We start from the raw sequence: 24,212 nt of genomic DNA, 5'->3' as shown, positions 1-24,212 counted from the left end.
GGGTGAGCTCATGGCGTGTGGCTCCCAGGACTGCCTGCCTGCTTCCCGTCTCCTCAGGCCTGACCCTTGCTAGTTTCTGATCTTGTACTTATATAAAACAGCCTCGACGGGGGACTTCATAATCGGCCACTTCACACATCTCTGTAGGGGGATTCCTACTAACGAGTGCTGGGCCAGAGGGCAAGTGTGTGTGTAACTTCTTGCACTCTTGTCAGCGAGGGGTGAGGGCTGGACTCGACGGTGCCCGGTGGCCAGGACCGTGGCCCCAGAGGCGGCCCTGTGCCCGGTTCTGACTTGGCATCCACGCAGCCTCGGGTAGCAGGTTGTGGGAGGCAGGGCCAAGCTGGACCCTGGCCCCCAGCTCAGGACCTGCCCAGAGGAGCCAGTGGGCTTGTGTGGCTGGGGTGGCGTGAGGTTTCTGAGCCTCCTCCTCGGCCATGTCTGTGCACGTCCAGTGGACCCTCTTTACCAGGAGACGTGGCGGGGAAGGCTGGGGTGCTGGGTGAGGGGAAGCAGGAGGTGGGAGGGCCCTACTTAATTGGAGTGGTTGTCCTGGGAGTGACAGGTGCGCAGGTGCTCTCTGGGGGGGCGGGTGGAAAGGTGGATGTGGCAGGTGGACCGTAGGAGGCAGAACCAGGTGTCCATGGGATACTGTGGGCGCCGGACACAGGGGTAGGGAGAGGTGCCCAGCTGGACTGCAGGACTGAGGCTGGGGACTGTGGCTTCGCTTGATTCCTGCTCAGGATGAAAACCCCCAAAGCCCAGGAAATTCAGCTCTGGGATTGCAATCTAGTGTGGTGGCTGAGGGAGGGGATGGGCAGGGGGCCAGGCTGGCAGGGAGGGGAGATGACCTCACTGGCACCATTTGCTGTGGACACGAGGGCTGCATGGGGAAGGAGGCAGGAGCCCTGGCCTCCCAGAGTGGCATTGCTTTGGCAGCCTGTCTTGTCCACCTTGACTCCAGCGCCTGCCACTGCCTGTCTACTTCTCCTGGGTCCCTCCCCAATTCCCCCACCATATACAATCTGCTAGCCTCTGCTTCAGATGTTCCCTCGGCCCCTGAAGAATGCGCTGTCCATCTTTTCTTTACATTTAAAAAAAGTCAGCTATAACTTATACACAGGAAAGTACAAACTTCAAGACACTACTTGATGAGCTTCTATAAATGTATTAATGCATACCTGTACAGCATCAAGATACAGAAAGATTCAGAACATTTTCAATTCTCTAGGACATTCCTCGGAGCCCCTCCCAGTCCATATCCCTCTCTCCCCAAGGCTAATCGATAGCCTGATTTCTAACAGCATAGATTAATTTTGCTTGGTTTTGAGCTTCACGGAACCAGAATCATACAGTCGGGCTTTTGCTTGTGGCTTCTTTCACTCACGTTATCTGTGCGATTCCCCCACGTAGTTGGACATGTTGGTGATTTTCTCTTCTTCATTACTCTGTACTATTCCACTGTGTTGGGACTATTGCAAACAATAGCTTGTTGTACAATAGTTCAGCATTCATTTACCCATCCTGCTGGATGTCTGGGCTGAAGCCAGTGTTTGGCTATTAGGAATAAAACTCTCCTGAATATTTGTGTATATGTCTTTTAGTGGACGTAAGTGTTTACTTATATTATATTTATAAATGTTGGTATATATGATTGCTGACTCTTTGGCTGCATGAATGATTAGATTTAGGAGGAACTGCCAAACATTTCCCCAAAGAAATGATACCTTCTGGCTACATTTTATTTTGCTTTGGAAATTCCACTTTTGCTTCGAAAGCCTGTCTCAAATGCCAGCTCTCCTGACATCCTGATGGATAACAGCACTGGTCACTTGGGTGTCAGCTCTGAAGACGCAGCTGTGTCCCTCTTCTTCTCTGTTCTATCTGTAGGGCCTGGAGCCTCATGGGTGCTTCGTAAAATGAATAGATGAATTTACATGCCTGGCCCCGTGTCTGGAGTTTCACATAGGTTATCTGATGTGAGTCACTGGCTGGGAAGTCGGTAGTCATGGCCCTGTTCTCCAGGTGAGGAAACTGAGGCTTGTCCAGAAAGCAGGGGAAGCCCGCAGCACTGTCTCCCCCCGAAGCCTCTGCTCATTCCACAGCTCTTGGCGGCATGTGTTTGGAATTTCTTGCTCTTTTTCAGCTCGCCCACTTTGATTTCACTCGGCCTCATATTCTAGTCCGGGGGTTGTTGAATTAAATCTCGTGGGTGACCCAGTTAGCTTGTGACCCAGCCAGCTCCTGAAGGATCTGTCAGCTTTTCCTCCATCCTGAGTCTGTGCCCTAGAATCAGGGCTTTCCAGGTTGGGATGGGGTGGGAAGGCCGAAGAAGCCCACCTGTATGAAATTAAAGCCCTTTTCTGGCATGGCCAAAATCCCTTTCCATCGGGTGTGACAATCCCAGAGACCACAGGCTGGCCACCGTCACTCGCATTTTCCAAGTGAGAAAACTGGAGCCCAGGCAGGTGATGTGACCTGTCTAGAGTTGTCACGGAGCCTGGAATGAGGGCCTTGGCCTTGAACTCTGGCCTTCCGGGCATGTGCTGTAGTGTTGTAGGGGTGGTCTGAGAGCTGATGGAGAATGGGAGTTAGGCTGAGAATCCAGCAAGGGTTGTCTCTGGGCTGCTTTGGGGAGCTGGAAAGGCTCTTTCAGGTCATTGATTTACTAAGTGCTCTTTTAGAGCCCAGAAAGCTCTGCTGGGTGTTTCAGGGGCAGATCCCCAGAGGAGCCTGGAGGCCACTGTCCGTGGTCCTGAAATTGGACTTGGTGGTTGGGGAGCAGAGGAGGGCGGTAGAGCTGGCCTTGGGGGCGCTGTGGTGTCCCAGGAGGTGTTATCCTGCCAATTTTGGTGGGAGCTGGGCATGTGGCTGGGCAGACGGTGCGGGTGCCTTGATATTTTAATTGAAGCCTGGAGACACAGTTGCTCTCTCTGCTGCGCTAACAATGTACAGAATAAATAATTCAGTGGTGGCTGTGTTGTGCCTGCTGTTCCCACCCATGGGGGTGGCCACACATGTGCCCAACATGCAAGCTGCCGGGTGAGCCAGGAGCTGCTATTATGGGCTGGTGGCTGGGCCAGAGGTGGCACGTTGCCATTCTAACAGAGCTCTGGTCACCTCTCAACCTCTGAGAATTGGTATCCTCCCAGGCAGCTCCTGAGGAGAGGTGAGTGGAACGTGGGGCCAGCTGCTCCCATGTGCTGCAGTTAAGTGGCACTTAAAGGTCCGTTTGTCCTCAGAGCAGCCTGAAATGGCAGCAACCTGGAGGAAAAGCCCCTCTTAATGGGCATTCTCCCTGGGCTGTGTTTGAACGGGTTCCATTGGATTCAGCAAATATTTATGGAGCTCTAAGTTTATGCAAGATACCAGAGCAGGTGGTGGGGATGGGAGAAAGTGCCAGTGAATAAATCTGGGTCCTTCCTGGATGGGGTGGTAGGACATGCATGTGATTTGTCACAACTCAAGTTGGAGGTGTGGGAGGGCTGTGGTGGAGGCGCAGGTGAGGGTGTGAGGGGGCTCAGAGGAGGGAGAGGTCAGTTCTGACAAGGCAAGCATAGGTGGCTGCCTGGAGGAGGTGTCCTGCAGGCAGAGAGGGAGCCATGACGGTGCTCCAGTGGAAGGGACAAGTATGGTTGAAACTTCAGGTGTGTCTGGTATGGATGCAGCAGGGCTTGTGACCTGGGAGAGGGTCACTGGAGAGAGAGTTGGGAAGGATTAGGAGCCAAGGCCAAGAGTGTGGATTTGATCCAGTAGGATGGTGCCTTGGTCCGGTTTGGGGTTAAAATATTCCTTTGGGTGTGGAATGGAGGGTTGGTTGCAAGTTAAGACCTGAGGCGGAGAGAGTGGTTAGGAGACCAATGGAACATTTCAGATTGGAGGTTATGGTGGCCTTAAATGTAGTGTTATTCGTTCACTCATTCATTCCTTCATTTGCCAATCAGTGGGTCATATGTTAGACTAGGTTAGGAATAGAGCAGGGAACAAAATCACATGCAATCCTTGCCCACATGGAGCTGGCCTTCTAGCAGGGGAGAAAGACAGTAAACATGCCATAACTCACGTGGCGACAGGTGCCGTGGAGGAAAATGGCAGAGGGCCAGAGGTTTCGAGAGTGACGGAGGAGGCAAAGGGCTAGTCTACGGTGGTCAGGGAAGGGGCTTTTGAATATAGACTGAGGCAAGTGAGGAAGGGAGCCAGGTGCCTGGCTGGTGTGGGGGTGAAGGGCACGGCCGGGGTCAGGGCCCCAAAGCTGGAGCAGCCCTGGTCCATCTGAGGAATGTGGAGACTGCTCGGAGAGGAGAGTGCTGCTGAGCTGGGTCCGCAGGAGCTCTGGGTCCCGGGACACAGAGTGACTGTCCACTCCAGGGGCACGAGCGGCCTTTGGAGAGTCTTAAGCAGAAAGTGACGGGATCAGATTTATGGTTTCACAGGCTGCTGTGTGTGGACTGAATGTGTCGCCATGTCCGAGGCAGGCACGGAGGAGTTTGTGTGCAATGGCCCTCCCTCCCTTTCTCCCCTTCTGCCAGGGACAACCAGCCCCCTGCCCCCTCCCCAGAAGGCCCCTGAGGGGGCTTCCTGGAGGCCTGGCAATTCTGCAGAGCCCTGTTCTTCCTGCCCCCTGCCCCACACCCTTGGTCCCCAAACTTGAGCTGCCACAGCTGGGACCCCCAGCCTGCCTCGATGGGCCTGGTCCAGGGCCCTCTCTGAGCCCCAGGCACCACGCGTTGAGTATCATGGCAAATGTCTCCCTCACGGAGCTGGTGTGAGGTTTAAGTGGGAGAATGTCTGTGGAAACTGTAGAGGGGAAGCCGTGATTATTATAGATGTCAGAGCTGGAGGGCAGAGCAAACGAGAATGGTCCAGGGGGGGCCCAAGAGTAGTTATTTAGGAACCTGTGACTCCAGCCCTGGCTGGAACATATGTGGATTCAAAGCCTGCAGGGAGGAGGTGTTTAGGGAAGCGGATGCTGGACAGACTGCTGAGGAGATGGAGGGTGCGGGGCGCACCCTGGCCCTGAGGGTGAGGCAGTGACCCCTGATGCCTGGGCCCTAAGCTGGGGACTGAGTCCCATCCCTGCAGGAGGTACTGTCTCAGTTTCCCCTGTACCCTGAGTGCCCTCCAGCCCCTCCCCACCAAGAGGTGGGAGCCGGGAGGGTGTTTCCTCTTACAGCCTGCTGTGGGCATCAGGAGGGGCGGAGTGGTCCCTGCAGTCAGGCCTGAGCTGACTGGTGACTGGGGGCTCCCCAGTTTCTCTGTGGGGTGGAAGATGGGGAGCGTGAGCAATGCCCCCGCCCCCCAAATGAGGACACTCCAATGCGCACAGCAGGCTCCATCCCTCCCTGGGACGGTGGTTGAGTTAACTGTTGCTTGTATTTCTGGCCCCTGGAGGAGGGCATGGCAACCCACTCCAGGATCTTTGCCTGGAGAATCCCCACGGACAGAGGAGCCTGGCAGGCTACAGTCCATGGGGTTGCAAAGAGTTGGACACGACTGAGCGACTAAGTACCCAGCATGTGTTTTTGGTTGAGAGCTGGCAGTGAGGCCCAGACTGGGGGTGCGTTCATCGCGGGGCTGCTTCTGGGGAAAGCCATCCGATTGCTGTGGGGAGCTGCGGGCCTGCTGAGGTCCTCCACGCGCCGCTGATAGAGCTGTGAGCAGGGAGACACTGCCTCCCTGGGGCAGGGGCACGGGGAACTAAAAGAAAGGGCCCGTTTAATTTAATTCTGTGTTTTATTGCTTGTTGGATAAATAACCTTCATTAAGATGGAAGGTGGGGGATGGACCGGGAAGTTTGATTAATTTCGAGCTGGTTTCTCATTTGTTAATTTTCTCCCAGTTCAGCAGGATTATTAAAACAAATTATAGACACTGCTCTCTCCTCCCTGGGCTGGAGGGGAGCTTGGTTCACAGGGGGACCCCGCTCCCCTTTTCTACTACAGTTATTTAGGTACAATTTGGGGTGAGGGACAAGGCCTTCTCCATCTCAAGGTCTCTGGACAAGGCCCTCGTTTCCTGTTGGGGGTCTTCATGTCCCTCAGTCTCATGGAAGAGCTGGATACGGAGGGAATGGCAGGGGGTGCTGGTTAGCCAGGGCACCCCACCTCCAGCAGGGCCTCCTGGGGTGAGGGACAGACTTGCCAAGTCCAGCCGCCACCTCCACCCACGCTATTCAGGGTAGCAGGGCAGGTGGGCGAGCATGGCGGTTAGACACACAGCCTCTGGGCGCCCCCTGTGGTGCCCAGTCCCTTGGCCCCTGTCCACCCTCACTGACCCTGTTTAGGCCCATTAACCCTCACCCACCTTGGACCTGCAGACTGGATCTCCCGTTGGATGGATCGGCCCCAGAGAAACTGCCCCTTGCTGGGTGGTAACGGGCGACCGTGGTCAGCTCTTTCCTGCTCACTGTGGACAGCTGAGAATTCCAGCTGCTTGATGGGCAGCTGGGCAGGTGATGATGTATCGGGGGATGTTATGAACATTCTTTTGTGCTCCCCAAAATGTACAGTAAATGCTGTCCCTGCTGCCCCTGACAGTACTGATTATATTGGAGTGTGTGTGTGTGTGTGTGTGGGCACACACATTCACGTTTATTTATCACCATGAGCCACTGTCAGCGTGTGTGTGCTTGTGTGTCTGGGGTGTGTGTGTGTGTGACCCAGGGTGTGCCCGTGTGAGCTTGTGTTCCTGAACATGGGGCCAGGTGTGTCAGGGACCCTCAGGTAGACCGAGTGTGTGTGCCTGGCTCAGAGCATGCGGCGTGTCTCTAGGTGTATCTGGGTGACTCAGATGTACTGATACTTCTGTGCATGTGTGTGTGTGCATGGCTGTGTACCTGGGTGTCTGTGGAGTGGCCTGGGGTGAGCGCCTCTGTGCGTGTGTGCGTGTGTGCGTGCGCCTCTCCGGGACGCCCTTGGCACATGCACGTGAGCGGGCCCTCCGGTCTGGGTGGACTGACGGAGCCTCCCCGGCCTGGCAGGCCTGCAGGCGTGTTCGTGTCTGTGTGTGGTCCCTCCTTCCCGGCCCTGCTCCCATCGGCTGATACTCTGCAGCGTGAGGCTGAATTATCTGGAGTGTCCACCTTGCCCCCGCCACCCTGGGGGTGACCATGGGGAGACCTGTCTCCGCCTACCTTCTTGTGGCCTGGGGACCACAGGAGTCCCCTGGAAAGAGGCTACTCCCAGTTGGCTCCTGACCCTCCACTCCCTGAGTGCGCCCTGGAGGATCACCCAGCAGTTTCATGTCCAGGTCTGAGCTGGAGGAAGGCGAGGGTGCAGGAGAGCGGCCAGGCAGGGCAGATGGCCCTCCAGCCGGGGCCAGGGCAGGGGGCCAGCCTGACCTCTGACTCCTGAGCTGAGGAGCGGGCGAGATGCCTCTGTCCCTGTGACTCACAGGCAGTAGGGCTGCCAGTCCTGTGAGGCGCAGCTCACTTCAGACGCCTCCTCCAAGAGAGAGGAGTTATATTAAGATGGTGAGAAGGGCCGAGGGTCAGGGGACAGGAGGGGGTGGGGCTGATTCAGGTGAGCTGTTCTGTGACAGCCTGGCTGAGAAGGTGATGTTTGATCAGAGACGTGAATGAGTGAAGGGGTGCGCCCTGTGTGTGAGGGGGGCGGGAGCCAGCAGGACAGAGGGCAGAGCAGGTGCAAAGGCCCGGAGGCCAGACCACGCTGGGGCTCAGGGACTGTTTGGGGAGGTCAGTGTGGCCGGAGGGAAGCGAGTCGGGGCAGGGGGTCGGTAAGAGCTGAGGTCCGCGAGGCCGCAGGTGTAGGGAAGGTGCGTGGGGGACTCTCTGAATTCGGTGCCTGTGGCCGCCGGCCCCTGGGAAAAGCCTGGATGCACTGAGGCAAGATCCCTTGCCGGGCTCTGCTCCCAGCGGGACCTGCTGGGCCTGGCTTCCTGGGCAGTACTCTGGGGACTTCCCTGGTGGCCCAGTGGCTAACACCCCATGCTCCCAATGCGGGGGCCAGGGTTGGATCCTTGGTCAGGGAACTAGATCCTGTGTGTGTTAGCTGCTCAATCTTGTCCGACTCTTTGTGGCACCGTGAACTGTAGCCCCACAGGCTCCTCTGTCCATGGAATTCTCCAGGTAAGAATTTTTGAGGGGGTTGCCATTTCCTGCTCCAGGGGATCTTCCCAACCCAGGGATCGAACCCAGGTCTCCTGCACTGCAGGCGGACTGTTTACCATCTGAGCCACCAGGCAAGCCCCAGATTCTAGATGCCAGAACTAGAGTTCACGTGCCGCAGTGAGGATCAAAGATCCCGCGCGCCCCAACTGAGGCCCAGCGCAGCCAAATAAATAGATGAGTAAATCAATTTTAATAAAAAGGAGGCAGACCTTTGCCGCCCCTCTGGCTTTTACGGAGATTCTGGGGCAGGGGCCCAGGTTGTGGACACGGTGGGAGGGACCCAGATCCACTCCGGGCTTCCCTCTGAGAGAAGTGTCAGCTCAGATCACCAGTTGCTGGAAACTGGACACGTGGGCTGGGACAGGGGGAGCCTGTGGGCATGTCCTGCCTGTCTCCTCATGGTCTGGACAGGCCCCAGACGTGCTGGTGGCTCTCGCCGTGGGCTTGGAGGGAGGCTGGGCAGCAGGGTGGAAGGATTCCCGCCTCTGGCATCGATAGACCTGGGTTTCCCTTAGTAGCTGAGGAATTGAGGCCAACGACTTCTCTCCCATCTGCAGGTCATTGCCTCTAAAATGCAGATAGTAATGTCCACCTGGAAGGGGTGTTGTCCGGAGTAAAGGAGCGAGCTTGAAAGGCACGGTCACAGGTCAGAACCCAGAGCAGACCTGGGTTGAGCATGGTGGGCGGTTCTCCTGAGAGGCGCCCTCGGGATGGAGGAGAGGTTGGGAGGGAAGTGCTGGGGCCGGTGCCTCCGTGAGCTGGTCCCTTGCTGGTGGCCTGGGACCCGCCCCCTGGGGCTGCTGGGGCATAGCTGAGAGCAGGTCCTCAGTGCTGGGCAGGGCCCTGCGGTCCCCACCCTCTCCCAGTACCGGGCACTCTGGGAGCAGGAGGAATGTGATGGCTGGGTGGAATCAGACATTTGCAGGTTTCCGCAGTAGACGGAGGGTCTGGGGAGAGAGCCTCCCACCAAATCACACCTGTTGTCCTTGGGCCCTTCCAGGGTGAGGCCGCATTTCTGGACTGAGCATCACAAAGGCAGCGCAATGGAGCTGAGGGTGTCGGAGGTGAATCAGTCTCTCCTCGTCTCCCTGGGGAGGTGGCAGAGCGTGGTGGCGGGGGGAGCCTGGCGGCGACGGTTCAGATGCAGGTCTTCGGGCAAGTGATTCAACTCCTCTGGGCCTCAGTTTCCTCACCTGTACAGCAGGCTGAATGCTAGCACCCCGGGGGCAGGTGTCTGGTGAGGAACATGAGAGCTGAGACCAGAGCCGGGCGCACAGGAGGCACCCACTCAACGTTAGGTATTATTGTGATTGTTGTTTCACGGTTATTAGGTGAGGAACCTGGGGCCCAGGATGGAAGACAGGCTGGTTTGAGAATACATGGTGACTTAGTGACAGGCAGAACTCAGGCTCTTCCATCGGGCCAGCTTCCAGCACAGCAGAGGGTGCTGGCAATAGGGCTGAGAGCGGGGTGGCCTCCCTGCTGCCCTGGGCTGAGTCCCTGGCCCCTCCTCACCCTGCTGGGCCACTGGGGCAGCTGCAGAACCCCCAGAGCATGGGTACCTTGAAGGAACGGGCTTAGCCCAGAGGATAAGCAGGCAGCTGGCCCTGGACAACTTGGTTGCCTGGGTCCCAGCTTCGGACTCTTCCTCTGGTCTTGGCTGGATTCAGAGTTTAGGGGAGGGCTCACTGAGAGTTTGTCACAGGAGGGTAACGCTTGGAGCTGGAGGGCCTTTTGGGGAAGTTTGATGCGTCTGTCTGTCTCCTTGCACCCTCGCCTCTCACCTGGACGAGGAAGCGTCCCTCTGCACTTGGTGGCGCCTGTCTGAGCCTTGGATCTGCTTTGGTGCAGCTGTGTCTCGTTCTGTGCTCTCCCACCTCTCTGTGTTTGCCTTTCCTCGAACCAGCCACAGGCTCCAGGCCACAGGGCCTTTGCACCTGCCTCATCTTCCATCTGGGCTGTTTTTCCTTCTTCATCTGGGTATTGCCTACCTGTTCTTCGGGTGTCAACTCACGCCTCCTCCTCAGGGGGGGGTGCCCTAAGCAGATTCAGGGCCTTATTCCAGGTTCTCACGGGCCCCAGACCTCTTCCCAGCACATCTCAGAGGCTGGATGTGTTGCTATGTGCATCCAGTTAGAGACCATCTCTCCCGCAGGACTCTGTTCCATGAGGACAGGGGCTGGTCTGCGTTTGCTCACTGTGGTCTCCCCGGTGTCCACCGTGGCACGGGGCAGAGTGAGTGCTCAGTAAGTATACTCTGAATGAATGCGCGAAGGGACGAGAGGCCCGTATCACCTCCGTCCTTACCGGGGCCCAGGAGAGGTGGGGGTGGAGCTGGAGATGGGACTTCCCTAGAGGGCCCCTGGGGTGGCATGGCCTCCTTCCTGAGGGTGCTGGTGAGAGATGAGTCAGCGGCACGCCCAGAGCCTGAGGACAGTGGCGGTGGGGGGCAGCAGAAATGGGGGAGGTCCTTGGAGGTAGGTGGCGCCCTGCACGCTGGGTTCTCAGCAGCTGGCTCTGCCCCAGGGCCAGTGGGAGGCAGTGCTGGGTCTGGGCTGGGGACAGACAGCAGGGAGCAGGGAGAGGTGACACTCTGTGAGTGGCCGCCGCTAGCCTGCCTGTGGTCTTGGCTGAATGGCCGCACTTGGCCAGCCCCTTCCCCACTCTGCCCATTACTCAGGCCCCCTTGCTCCAGTGGGACCTCCTCCCTGCCAGCCTGGCAGTGGGCGGGCTGTGACATAAATTACTTGGAGTGATGACCCTGTGACTTTTATCGGCTCATGTGTTCAATAATGTTCACATGTCCCATTATATCATATTATATTAATACAGAGCCCTATATTCCACGCAGCGCAGCACATTAACCTGACTTGGTAGGACACTGGGCAGACGCCGTGGTTGATCTCTCCCTCTTGGCCACGCCCCCATCACTGCCCCCCAGATGAGTCCTTCCAGATGCTCCAGAGGCACCCTGTTCAGAGGTTGTCCCGGCCCTGCCCCCGACTCCCGCAGCTTGGAGAGGTGGCTCAGTGGGTGCTGTGGACCCGGCTTCTGGATGTCACCCCCACATTATGGAGGCCCCGGCCTCTGCCCTTACCTTGCAAGCCCAGGGGGTCATTAAACCTCCATGGAACAGATGTGGAAGCTGAGACTCAGAGATGGGAGGTGTTGGGATCTAGAGATGTGATGAGGAAAGGCCCAGAGCAAGGACTCTTGGCTCCCTGTGCTGGCTGCTTCCCAGGGGGGTGGGCAATGTGGGCAGAGGGCAGGAGGCTGGCAACGGAAGCGGAGTGTGCGCCGGGGCAGGAGGACCCACGGGCCAGAGTCAGACAGACTCGAGTTCAGGTCGCGCTTTGCCACTTGCTGTGTGATTTTCTTTCATTTTCGGCTGCTCTGGGTCTTCATTGCAGAAAGCGATTTCCTTGTTGCGGTACACAGGCTTTCTCTCGTTGCAGAGCACGGGCTTAGTCGCCCCCTGGCATGTGCGATCTTAGTTCCCTGACCAGGGATTGGACCCTGTGTCCTCTGCATCGGAAGGCAGATTCTTAGCCACTGGCCCCCAGGGAAGTCCTCTTGCTATGTGATTTTGTTTCCGTATTTTCTTGGGCTCCAGTGGTCTCATCTGAAAAACGGAGGTAATAATAGCCTTTGCTTCATGGGGTTGTGGTATGCACATTAAATGAGAAAGTCCCCGTGGGGTGCTTGGTGTGGAATGGGTGCTCCTGAAATGGTAGTTCCTGGGTCCTTTAGGATTCCAGTCACACCTGTGCAGCCTCTGCCCGCTGCCACCCCGCCCGGCTTGCAGGACGCCCGGTCCTGGCCCAACTGTTCCAGGTGTCAGGTCCCTGCTGAGCCTCACCCTCAGCTTGGCCCCCCGGGGTACAGCAGCAGCTTGGGCTGGTCCTGAGCCCCCGGCCCTTGGACATGTGGGCATGGCCTGGTGCCCAGTGCTGCCCAGCACCCTGGCTCACAGGCAGCCTCGTGGCACAGAGAGAGCCCTGCTTGGCCATCCAGTGGGCCGGGGTGGGATGTGACCCTGGGCACAGGCCTCAGCTCTGAGCCGCGGCCTCTCGTGTCAATCAGGGCGAAGGTTTCCTCTCTCCGGGCGTGGGGAGAGCCAACAGGAGTGTCTGTGTCAGTGCATCGTCTGACTCAGATGCGTAACAACAGCTCCTGGCAGCTTGGATATTTGTGTCTCTTTCCAGGCTTTCATACCTGTTCACTCATGTGAGCCCCACAATGAGGTTGACAGAGGCCAAGTTCTCACCACTGTGCCCACTTGACAGATGAGGAGACTGAGGCTCACAGAAGCGGTGACTGGCCTGTGGTCACGCAGTGAGGTAGTGGGTAGAGGGTGAGGTGGCCTGCTTCTCGCCTTGGAAACCTGGGCCTTGGACCCTTCTAGGCAAAGGGGGTGTAGCTGCTGTGACCCCACAGGGCTCCCCCCTCAGGCCCCACCCCTCCTCCCCGGCCTCTGGGCTCCTCCATCCCTCCGCCTCCCCCCATGTATGGCTTTTGACAAGGTTACGGAGTCAGCATGTAAGACCTGCAGAAATGAGTATAATTTATTGATCTACATTTCGCTTATGAAATAGGACAAGTGCTGGTTTGAGGATCTTGTTTGCTCTCGCCCTTGTGCCGCCGGCTCCCCCGCCCGCCCCCCGGGCGCTCTTATCTGCGGTAATTCCTCGGAGCCTGCATCAGAACCCGCTTCTTTGTCAGCCCTGCAAGGCTCTCCACTCCACGCCCTCTATTCTTCTCCAGCCCCCATGCCTTATCGGGGGGCCCCCCTTTCCTGGGCTCCTAAGAAAACATATAATGTTTAAAAGGGTGAGACAAGGGACTGAATAAAGTGCTTTCTGGGGAAATATTTGTTCAAAGGCCTGTTGCCTGCATCTGTCTGGTTCTTTCCTGGAAAACATAATTCAGAGCAGGCCTGGAAATTAATCCAAGTGTCCGCTTGCTTTCCTGATACGAGGCTGGGTGGGTCCCGAGGACGGAGACATGCGGGTGGGGGATGGCCCCCCGCATGATTGCCTTCTCGGATATCAGCGTGAAATTAGGGGGACAGGGCACAGCAGGCCCCAGGAGAGGCCGGAGCTGAGCCCTGGGGTGGGAGGAGGGAGCCCTCAGCATCTGTGAGCCGGGAACTGCTGTGGAGTGGCCCCTTTCTGCAGAGCAGCGCCCTTCAGTTGCCCAGATGAGGCACCAGACCACGTGAGAGTCAGAACGTGGCTGCATCTTTGTGACCTTGGCAAGGCCCTGAGGCTCTGAGCCTCGGTTTCCTCACTCATCTAGGGTGCTCAGGGGTCTGCTGGGCCTGTCCTCAGCTTGGGGTGGAGGGAGTGAAGTATTCCCTGCATTCATTGGGCCCGATGCTGTGCCAGGCGTCCCAGGACACAGTAGGGAATAAAGAGAGGCCCCTGGATTCATGGAGCTGACTTTTTAGGGGGAGATGGATAATAACTGAAATAAGGGACTTCCCTGGTGGTCCAGTGGCTAAGACTCCGTGCTCCCAATGCAGGGGACCTAGGTTCAATCCCTGGTCAGGGAACTAGCTTCCACATGCCACAGTGAAGATTGAAGATCCCCCATGCTGCAACTAAGACCCACATGGCCAAATACATAAATAAAACACTTAAAAATAAATGAAGTAAGCAGTAAATATAGAGCATGTTAGAGAGTGCTCATCGTCTTGAGGGAATCCAAGCCGGGCTTCCCTGGTGGCTCAGATGGTAAAGAATCCGCCCGCAATGCAGGAGACCTGGGTTCACATCCCTGGCTTGGGAAGATCCCCTGGAGAAGGAAATGACAACCCACTCCAGTTTTCTTGCCTGGAGAAGTCCTTGGACAGCGGAGCCTGGCAGGGTACCTGTAGTCTATGGAGTCACAAAGAGTCGAATGTGACTTTCACTTTCTCAAGCAGGCGAGGTAGAGATAGGGTACAGGGGAGGGAAAAGCCAGATTGGTGTTAAACGGGGGGTCTGAGAAGGTGATGTCTGCGTAGGCTTGAAGGGAAGGATGTGAACGAGTGGGCCACATGCCTATCTGGGGGGATTGCGGTCAGGCGGTGGGGACGGCCAGTGCAAAGGCTCCGAGGCAGAGTGTGCCTGGCCTGTTCAAGGGAAGAGCAAGGGGGCTGGTGTGGCTGCGGCTGTGTGAGCTGAGCCGAGGCGGGAGGCCAGGACGGGGCTGGAGATGAAGTCACAGATAATGTGTTGAAAATGCTTTGTTCAAATGCCAAGTGTTGTTGATCATTTTGACAGTGGGCTCTAGGCTTAGCTGTAAAGGGCATTTTATTAGCACCCGGCAGGGGCTCCCTGAAGAAGGCAGCTGTGTGAATTTCGCAGGAAGAGGGGAGGGCTGTGATGTCTTCTGTCTTCCAGCACCTTAAACATTTCAGTCCTTCTGGCTGCAAGATGATACAAGCTCTTTCCAAGCTATTTCCCTATTATGGCGCCTGCAGGAAAAAGAGATCCGTTGTGACTGTGGTGCCGTGCTGCAGGGGTGGGAGGGGTAGGGGCCTGGTGAGGGGCCCTGACCTGGCCAGTGGGGTCCTGGTGACAGTGGAGGGACCTACACATGCTGACTTGTCTGGGGTCTCAGGAAGGGGGGAGTCAGGGGCCATGAACTCACTCTTTAGTAGCCACGGGTGGGGTTGGTGATCCTAATTAAAAGCTTGGATCCAAAAGGCTTGATGAGGGAATTTCTAATTAAATAAATTTCATCTCATCTGGGAAACAGAGGTTTGCATATGATAAGCATGAAATTAATAATTACGTTTAGAAATTAGCTGTTGCACCAAGCCAAGCCATTTACACAACCCTCAGGGGCTGGCCCCGACCCCGGCCCGATCCTTTGTAATGGAGACGGATGGTCTGCCGGTCAGGAGCAGAGGCAGTGGCTGAGCAGAGGGGAAGCGGGGCTGGCCCTCCCCTCTGTGGCCGCCGGCCGTGCGGGAGTCCGCCTGGAGGCTGCCAGTGTCTCTGTCAGATCCTGTGTGTGAGCACACGTGTGTGTAGGCTCGCTTGTGAGGCTTGGGAGGCTGAGCTTTCACCGGAGAGTAAAATGGGCTCTGGAACTCATCCCTCTGGCTTTAAATCACGGCTGTGTGTCCTGGGCAAGCTCCTGGACCTTTCCGTACCCAGGTGTAGGGGAAATGAGCACCTCCTTCATACGGTTGTCGTAAGGTTAAAGGTGTTAGTCCTATAAGACCACTGGGCACAGTTCTTGGCACACAGTAAACACTCAATCAATGCTCATCCTCAGGAAGATGATGATTACGTGTGTGCGTGTGTGTGTGTGAATTTAATTCAGCTCAGCCCAAGCCAACCTGTGACGGGTGTGAGCCTGACATATCCAGGCGTTTGAGGTGGAGAAAAATAGAGCTCCCCCCTTGCTCTCGGGGAGCTAGAGCTCGCGCCCCCGTGTCCATCGGCATCAGGAGGAGGCGCTGCAAGAGCACACGGCTCCCGCTTCTCTGTGGCTGTAAACTCGTAAACTGAATGTACTTGCCGTGTTGTGTGTCCACGTGGCTTGGCTGGGTGCTCGTCCCACCTCCTCAGGGACCAGGCTGGCCCGGAACCAGTCACGGCAGCAGGGTGATGAGACGCCCTGACCCTGAGTTGATGCACTTCCTGCTTGCAGCTCAGGGGCCAGAACACGTCAGGTGGGGCATGAGGGGCGCGTCGTCAGATTTGCCAGTATCTGACGGGGAATGAGGGAGGGACGTCTCTCTAAGGACCGGCACCCACGTTGGCCACGTGTGGGCTCACTGAGCATTGTCTCTCCCACTGGAATGTCAGCTCCGTGAAGGCAGGGGTTGGGCTCTGTGGGTTCGCCCCAGTGTCAAATATTCTGCAAAGTGCTTAGTAGGTGCTCAGGGAAGCACTGAGTCAGTTCCATTGCTCAGTCATGTCCGACTCTTTGCGACCCCATGGACTGCAGCATGCCAGGCCTCCCTGTCCATCACCAGCTCCCTGAGTTTACTCAAACTCATGTCCATTGAGTCAGTGATGCCATCCAGCCATCTCATCCTCTGTCGTCCCCTTCTCCTCCTGCCTTCAATCTCTCCCAGCATCAGTGTCTTTTCCACAGCCTTGTCTAACTCAATGAAACTATGAGCCATGCCAAGTAGGGCCACCCAAGATGGGCAGGTCATGGTGGAGAGTTCTGACAAATCGTAGTCCACTGGAGAAGGGAATGGCAAACCACCTCAGTATTTTTGCCTTGAGAACCCCATGAACAGTATGAAAAAGCACTGAGTAAGTGAATTCACAGTGGCATCAGCAGAGTTTCTGGGGCCGGGCTGGGCCCTCTGTGGGAGGGGAGGCTGGCGGCCACGGAGCCAGGTGAGGGGCCACACGGCATTGTGGGCAGATCTCACCGTCTGCCTGTTTTTTGGCCGTGCTCGTGTGGCCTAGTTCTCTGACCAGGGATTGAACCCTCATCCCCTGCACTGCAAGCCTGGAATCTTAACCACTGGACTGCCAGGGAAGCCCCAGATTTTACTGTCTTTTAGCATAGCACTTGCTGCCTTGGAGACTAACGTCTACTTCTCAGTCCAGGAGGGGACAGGCTGCCAGCCTGAGGGGCCTGTGTGACCCCGGCACAGGTTTGTGTCCAGGCCTGGGGTGGGGGCAGAGAGGGGGGCAGAAGGCTGAGTCCGGGAGCCCCAGGGTGGTGAGCAGGTTGATGGATCGCCTTGGGGCACAGGGCAGCGGGCCCCCAGTGACCCGACACTCGGGGGTCTGGAGCCAGTGGCCGGGCTGTGTCCACAGGGGAGTGAGGTCTGGTTAATGAGGGCGCCCTGAAGTGAGTGCCCAGGCTGGCCTGGCCTGGATTCCCTCAGGGTCTGTGGGGCAGTGGCTGGTGGCCCCCAGCTGGTCCAGTGGGTGGGTTGGGGGGTGGCGGAAGGTGGTCGTTTTTGGGGAAGGCCCGGGACAAGGCCCAGCACGGGGGGCGGACCGTCCTTCCATCGGGGCCCACCCCAGCCCTTCTGCAGACCACCCAGACGCCAGCCCAGCCTCCCCCCAGAGGTTCCCCCACTTTCCAGGCTCTGGAAGCCTGCTTTCTCTGCTCCTGAATACTGGGGCCCCTCTCAGAGACGGGTGGTCAGGACTGAAGGCTGGCGCTCCTCTGTGTACCCCATGCACCCCTCTGCCGTACCCCAATTCCCCCCCTAACTGCCCTCCCCAGGCACCTTGAGTGCCCCCTGCCTCACCTCTCTGTGTGCCCCGTTTCTCCTCCCCAATCTGTTTGCACCCTTGGCCCACCCTGCCAGCCTCCACGCTCTCCTTGGGGTTCACAGTCCCACTTTCCCCCCAGTGAATCCCCGTGGCCTCCGACCCAGCCGGGAGCTTCAGCCTGGCGGCATCTCACTCTGGGGAGCTCCTTTCTGGCTCCTCTGGCGGCTGGTGCTCTGAAGGTGGGTTATTTAAATCCATGTTCTCTGCACCTGGCCGAGAGGAGATGATGGCTGATCCGCAAGGGTGTGGGGGGCGCCCGCTGTGTGCCCAGCTCTCAGTGAGATGCTATCTGCCCCCCCCCAGGCTCTGGGGAGGTGGGGAGGCTGACAAGGGCATCTCTGCTCCTCCCGGTGCCAGCTCTGCAGCAAAGGCCTCGGGGAGGGTGCGCAGCTCAGCTGGCGAGGGAGGTTGGGGTGGAAGCCGGGCCCTGAGCCTTTGGAAGCTGGCCTTCCCTCTCGCCAACTCTCTGAACCACACTTTCCTGCCTGAGCAGCTTTCATGTACCCATAAGCCTGGCTGCCTTTTTGTCTGTGAAGGAAACAGCTGATGCTGAGAGCCGGGCAGTGGAGGCACCATGCAGCCAAGATCAGAAGGGCAGGGATCAGGCGGCCACCCCGGGCTCTGACCAGCCTCACGCAGGGTCTCCCACATCCCAAGTGAGAGGCGCTGCGGCCAGGCAGGTGGGGGTCCTGAGGTCGACCTGGGTCCTGGCCTGGACTGTGCTGGCGGCCAGAGGGGACTGCAGCCCCCAGCAGTGGCTGCCCAGCCTGGCTTGTGGGTGGAATGGAAAGAGGAGAGTCAGCTGGGAGGGTGGATAGGGCCCCAGGCCAGGAGCTGGGTATGGGGACTTCCTCGGTGGTCCAGTGGCTAAGACCTCAGAGAAGTCTTAGCGTTTGATGCGAGAGGCCCGGGTTCAGTCCTTGGGGAACTCGATGCCACACGCAGCATGGAGATCCCACGCGCCATGACGAAGGCCCAGTGCAGCCAAATTAAAAAAAAAAGAGCAGCTGGGTCTGCATCTTGTTTCTGTTCCTCCTGATGGCTCTGCTGCTCGTTGGGCGCTGTTTCCTCTCTGAGCCTCAGTTTCCTCACCTGGAAAATGGGCACAATGGTCCTAGTCTTGCTCCCGTCTAATAATATCTAGCATTTGCCAAGGGCCCTGTGTGCCAGGCACCGTTTTCAGCCCTGTGTGTGTCCTCTGTGGTGCTATCCTCTCTGTTGTTATTTGGGCCACTTTTTAGGGGTAGGGAGGCTGCTTGCTTGTCTAAGGTGGCACAGCTGGGTGGCGGAGCCCTGGGCAGGTTGGCTCCAGAGAGAGAGGTCTGAGGCCAGGGTTAGGGAGGCAGAGGGGGGGGAGGGGCGCTGATGCACATACACTCAGGGGAAGGGGGCTGGGGCTCCTGGCAGCTGGCCCTAGGTTCCCTGGTGACAGCCACGGACATTCCACTGCATGACTTCGGCTTCCCCAGGCCAGGGTGAGGCACTGACTGCTCTGAACAAAACGCTGGCCTTGACAGGGCCCCAGCCTTCAGAGGCCATGGGGTCTGGGTCCCTGGTGGACTCTGAGATGCTGGGCAGCCTGTTCACCCCTTCGTCCTCCTCGGGATGGGAGGGGGCTATGGCGGGGACCTACCACTTTCAGGGGGGCCTCAGGCTGTGCTGGTGTGGGAGCCAGTGGCCGTGTCTGAGCCTTTGGCACCTGGGCACCACTCACGTCCCGGCCGGAGTTGCCATGCCCAGGTGGGTGTGTGGGGCTGCTGGCTGGGCCTGGGGCGAGTTCAGAAGAGACTCGGGTTCCAGCACACAGACACGCATGCCTGTGCCTGTTCCCTCACACATGCACGCAAGTGCACGCATGTCCCCTCTGCCTGAAAAGGCCCCCTTCACTTACGTGGTCCTTCCTTCACCATCTTGGGGTCCCAACTCAGTGTCGCCCTGCCAGAGGGGCATCCCCGGCCCTTCTCCCTCACACCCCCCGTGCCCTGCTTTCCTCTTCCTCCTGGCCCCCTGGCCCCGTCTACCTGCTCTGCCTCGTCTGCCCCCGTCCACACTGGGAGCCCCACGGGGCAGTGTTCACCACCCACACCTGCTTTCCGGGCTGGGCCCAGCAGGCTGCTGGTGTTCAGTGATTCGGTAGGAGGACTAAACCGATGCGTGTGCGGCATGCTCAGGGCATACGCTCCAGCACAGGCTCACACACGCACATGTCACACACACACACACACACACACACACACGTGTGCGCGCGCATGCTTGACATCCGTCTTTATTGTTTTCCAAGCCCGGAAGCAGCTCCAGTCTCCCCACGTGGCAGGGCCTCCTCGTCACTCCCAGAAGCCAGAGGGGGTGGGCGAGGGGGCCCTTATTCAAGTGCTGCCCCTGCAGCCCTTCAGCCCTTCTGCTCTTCCATATGGGTGAGACTTGGCTGGGTGCCAGCTGCAGACACACTGTGTGCCACTCCTGGTTGTCCCACCTGCCTCCTCCCCTTGCAGGGCGACCCCCAGATGCAGTGAGTGTTGGGTTTGGGGGTGCGATAAGCCCAGTTCCCTTGGCATCTCCCCAGTGACCTTGCCCAGCACAACGGGGGGAGCCTCAGAATACTTGCTGAATTGTTGGTCAGGCATCCTAACACTCAGGAGATTGTGCTCTGCGCCCCAGAGTAGCCCGAGTGCTCACAGGGCTCGGCGCTGTGTGAGGTCTGAGCGGGCTACCTGGAGGATGAGGGCTCCTGGGGGGCTGCCCGGAGGAGGGGACACAAGCTGGGCCTTGATGCACTAGGAAGATTTGGATGTGGGGAGATGAGGTCATGGGCTTTGTGGGCAGAGGAAGACAGGCAGAAAGGAGGGAGAAACAGGTGGACAAATGGCCCCAGGGTAGGATGGCCGTAGTTGTCAGCTGCTGCTGAAACCTGGCTTCTGGCTGACTCTTGCCCCAGCAGGGTGAGACATGAGGTTGTGCCGTCCCCAGTGCCTAGGACAGTGCTCAACACACAGTAGGTGCACAGGGTGTTAGGTGAGAGGAGGAGGGGGCCAGGGAGAGGGAAGCCTGGTGGTGGGGTGGGCCTGGCTGCCTTGAAGGAGAGGAATGTGCTCAGCGGGCACAGGGCAGGGCTCCCCAGGTGGTGCTAGAGGTAATGGAACCGCCTATCGGTGCAGGAGACTCGAGGAGGCGTGATCCCTGCGCTAGGAAGATCCCCCAGAGAAGGACGTGGAAATCCACTCCAGCATGCCTGCCTGGGGAATCCCATGGACAGAGGAGCCTGGTGGGCTACAGTCCATGGGGTTGCAAAGAGTTGGATGCAACCGAAACGACTTTGCACGCACCAGCTGCAGGGCGATGAGAGCTGAGGAGACGCCAGAAGACCACTGGGCCAAGTTGTCACAGGCCCCTGCCCATGGGGTGCTCCTTGCCTTTGCCACCCAAATCCAGGCTGGGGTGGGGGTGAGAGGGAGAGGGCTTGGAGGGCCAGCCAGTCCCAGGAGGTCTCCCCACTAAGCACAGCAGTAACTCTGTGACAGAGAGAGAGAGTGCGAGCGAGAGAGAGTGCTAGGGGTCAGGGGGAGGCCCCTGGGACAGTCTAGGGGTGAGAAACAGTCAGAGAGGGCGCTGTCCCGAGGAAGGGCAAGGGGATGGACTACTGCCCTCATCAGCGCCCACCCTCGAGTACTGACTGCCCGCCAGGTGCTGCCTGAGTTTCTCCCGTGAATTCCCACATGTGCCCCTCACAACCTCAGAAGAAAGGGATTGGAATTATTTCCATTTTGCAGCTGAGGAAACTGAGGTCCAGAGAGGTGACGTTACCTGCACCCAGGTTTCCCACATCTGGGATTTGAACCTGAGCACTTTAGCTCCCAAATTGCTGCTTGAACCCATCCTCCTGGGACCCTCAGGAGGGTCTGGAGCCGAGGGAGGGAGCCTGCGGGGGCGGCAGGAGGAGCTGGCAGAGGGGACCACGTGTAAGAGGATGCTTATCCCCTGCACCCTGGTGGGGATGCTGTCTCTACCCCATCTTCTCAGTGCAGGCTCACTGAGGAGGCTCACGGGCAGATCAGGGGCCCTTCCTGGGCTCCTGAAATCAGGGGCCCTGAGCCCTCCTGCAGGCTGGCACACACACCCTGCAGGGACCCCCACCCTTGGTCCTCTGCCCTTTATGGGAGGCCCTGTGTGTGCAGGGACAGGGCCGGGGCTCCCTGGGGGAGGCTCCGAGTCCTGGCACCTGGACAGCCGCCTGCCTGCCCGCTGGCCTGGCCCAGGCCGAGTGCCCAGCCGGGGGGAGAGGGGAGGGGGTTGGAAGCGGGGCTGAGCCTCCTGCGAGCCGCTCTGGCCCTCCTCTGGGCAGGCGCTGTTGACTCCAGCCCCAGCCCCATGTTGGGAGAAAACATCAAAAGCAGGAGACAAGCTGCTTCTAATTAGGAGGCAAGTGCGTTTCTGGGTGTGTGATCAGGGCCGGCAGAGGTGAGCTGGCGAACAAACAAAGCTCCGTCCTCTCTCGGGGACCTGCTGTGCTGGCCCTGCGTCTCTGCTGTCAGCTCCAGATTCAGGGCGCGTCTCTCCAGAGCGATGACCCTGGGGGTGACGTTTATTTTGCTCTGTTTTATTGTCCAAAAATGTTAAATGTGGCCATTTCAGACGCCCACAAAAGTACAGCGAGCAGGGCAGTGTGCCTCCATCACACCCGCATCACCGGACAGCCGTCAGCTCTCGGCCAGCGTCATTTCTTCTTCCACGCGTCCTGCCTCAGTTCTTTTGAAGGAAATCCCAGGCTTCATCATATCACGTCATCCCTAAGTATTTTAGTACATGCCCCTGAAACAGTGGGTCTCAACTGGGACAGTTCTGCCCCCAGGGGACATTTGGCAACGTCGCGAGACGTTTCTGGTTGTTACTGGGGGAGGACGAGCTACTGGCATCAGTGGGTAGGGGACAGGGGTGCTGCTCGACACCCTGTGGTGCATGGGGCAGCTCCCCAACAAAGCATCGCAGCCCGCTTCCCTCCACAAGCATTAATAGTGCTGAGGCCGGGAAACCGCGCTAAGAGCTAGGGACTCTTAAAAACCAACCAAGCAACCACAGCTCTAACGCCATCGTCAGACCTTAAAAATAACGATACTTTCTGAATTAATCATCAAGTGTCCAGCCAGAGTCCGCCTTGTAGGGGGTGCTGCGTTCATGCTAAGTGTTCTCTAGGGCTGCAAGGACTGGGCCAGTTTTCAGACTCTGCTGACTCAGGCAGGCAGAGGGACCCGTGTGCTCCAGACCATTCCAATGGGGTTTGCTTTCTAAACATGTGCTGTATTTGCACGGTTCCACACAGAAAATTGGAGTAGGAGATGGCAGCCCATTTCAATACTCTTGCCTGGAAAATCCTGTGGACAGAGGAGCCTGGTGGGCTGCAGTCCACGGGGGTCACAAAGAGTCAGATACAACTGAGCGACCAACCAACAATAACATGGGAAAAATGCAGAGCGTGTAGGGTGGCGTGTCTCCTCCAACCCCGCCCCCGGCCCCTGCACTCTCCAGGGAGGCAGCGCTGTGCTGCGGAGTTTCAGGGCAATCTGAGGATGTTCCGCCGTGGAAGCTGGACCCCCACTGTCCCTGGGGATGGGCACCCCTAGGCAGAGGCCAGGTGGGCAAACCCATGTGCAGGGGGCTCCCCGAGTCCTCCTGTTCTGGAATATTTTCCCATCCCCAGTTGCCATGCAGACTACAGTTCTGGCCGTGAGGTTTTTCCAGCCAGACTTGAGTCTTAATGATTCCCTCGGGGATCAGTCTTGGCCGCGACATCTGCCCAGATCGGTATGCCCACCCTTTCACCCTGTCACTGTGGCCAGTTGAGAGCAGAGCAGAGGGGACACAGGATGGGTACCTGCTGGTGTGGACCAAGCCAGGGGGTGGACAGTGGTGGCCACTGGCAAGCCCTGGGAGCTGGGGGCAGGTGAGGACCCTGTGAGGGGGGCTCGGGAGAGTGCACGCAGCCCCTTCCAGTCCCTGTGGATGCTGGATGTTCACCGCGGAGGAAGGGCGGCTTCGGGCCTCCGGGTCCCACCTTTGCCTGGGGGGCCAGGTGGGAAGCCTGGGGGCAGGAAGGCGCCCTGTGACTGGGGGAGCTGGGCGAGGACCATGAGGTCCGAGTCTGCGGGAGTGGCTGTGGCCCTGGGCTGGCCCTGCCCCCAGGGGCTCTGGGTCCCAGGCTGTGGAGAGAGGCCCCACTCCCTCTGGCCTCCCAGGAGTCCATCCTGGGTGGGGAGGGGGCAGGGGGAGCTGGAGCTGGGCTCTGTGCCCTCTGAGCTGGGCAGGAGGAAGGAGCCAGGGCCCAGAGGGAGCTGTGAGGACGTGGAAGGCTCCTGGGGGGCAGGGGCTGGACTGGAGAAGCCCTCGGGTCCCCGCTGCATCCCCGGGCCAATGCTCACCCAGCCGGGCTGCTCCCCAGCCAGTATCTCCCAGCTCTTTGTCAGCTGAGGCTCCCAGAGGCTCCCGGGGTGTGTGTGTGTGTGTGTGCACGCGTGTGTGTGCTATCCATGATGGCTCTGGGGTGTGTATGTGTGGGTGACAGAGGGCCCACCAGCCCCAGGACTTTGTTGAGGCGAATTGGAAGACTTTCTGGTGGAGGAGGGCTTGATGCGTATCAGCCACTCCCGTCTCACCCTGGTGCCAGCCTCACTCCTGCTGGGAGTTGGCGGGGATCTGGGAGACGCAGGATCGGGGAGCTGAGCGAGAGGTGGGGGGCAGACATCGGGACCCTGAGCAGAGCCGGGGCAGGGCTGACCAACAGCTGGCCCAGCTCTCAGCCTCGGTTTCCTCCTCTGTTGGGTGGGGCTGGGACCTGCTCATCCCAC

The 24,212-nt window shown here is 58.5% G+C and overlaps 1 protein-coding gene across 1 annotated transcript in view; it reads left to right on the top strand.

Moving 5' to 3' along the window:
• The window catches only part of GRM4 (glutamate receptor, metabotropic 4), a 103,858-nt gene that overhangs the window by 16,122 nt on the left and 63,524 nt on the right, over nucleotides 1-24,212 (top strand). The window lies entirely within an intron of this gene.

Source organism: Bison bison, unplaced genomic scaffold (genome assembly GCF_000754665.1).
Source record: "Bison bison bison isolate TAMUID 2011002044 unplaced genomic scaffold, Bison_UMD1.0 scf7180017864270, whole genome shotgun sequence".
Lineage (NCBI taxonomy): Eukaryota > Metazoa > Chordata > Mammalia > Artiodactyla > Bovidae > Bison > Bison bison.
Note: the sequence above shows the minus strand (reverse complement) of the source record. Positions and strands in the feature narration are given on the sequence as shown.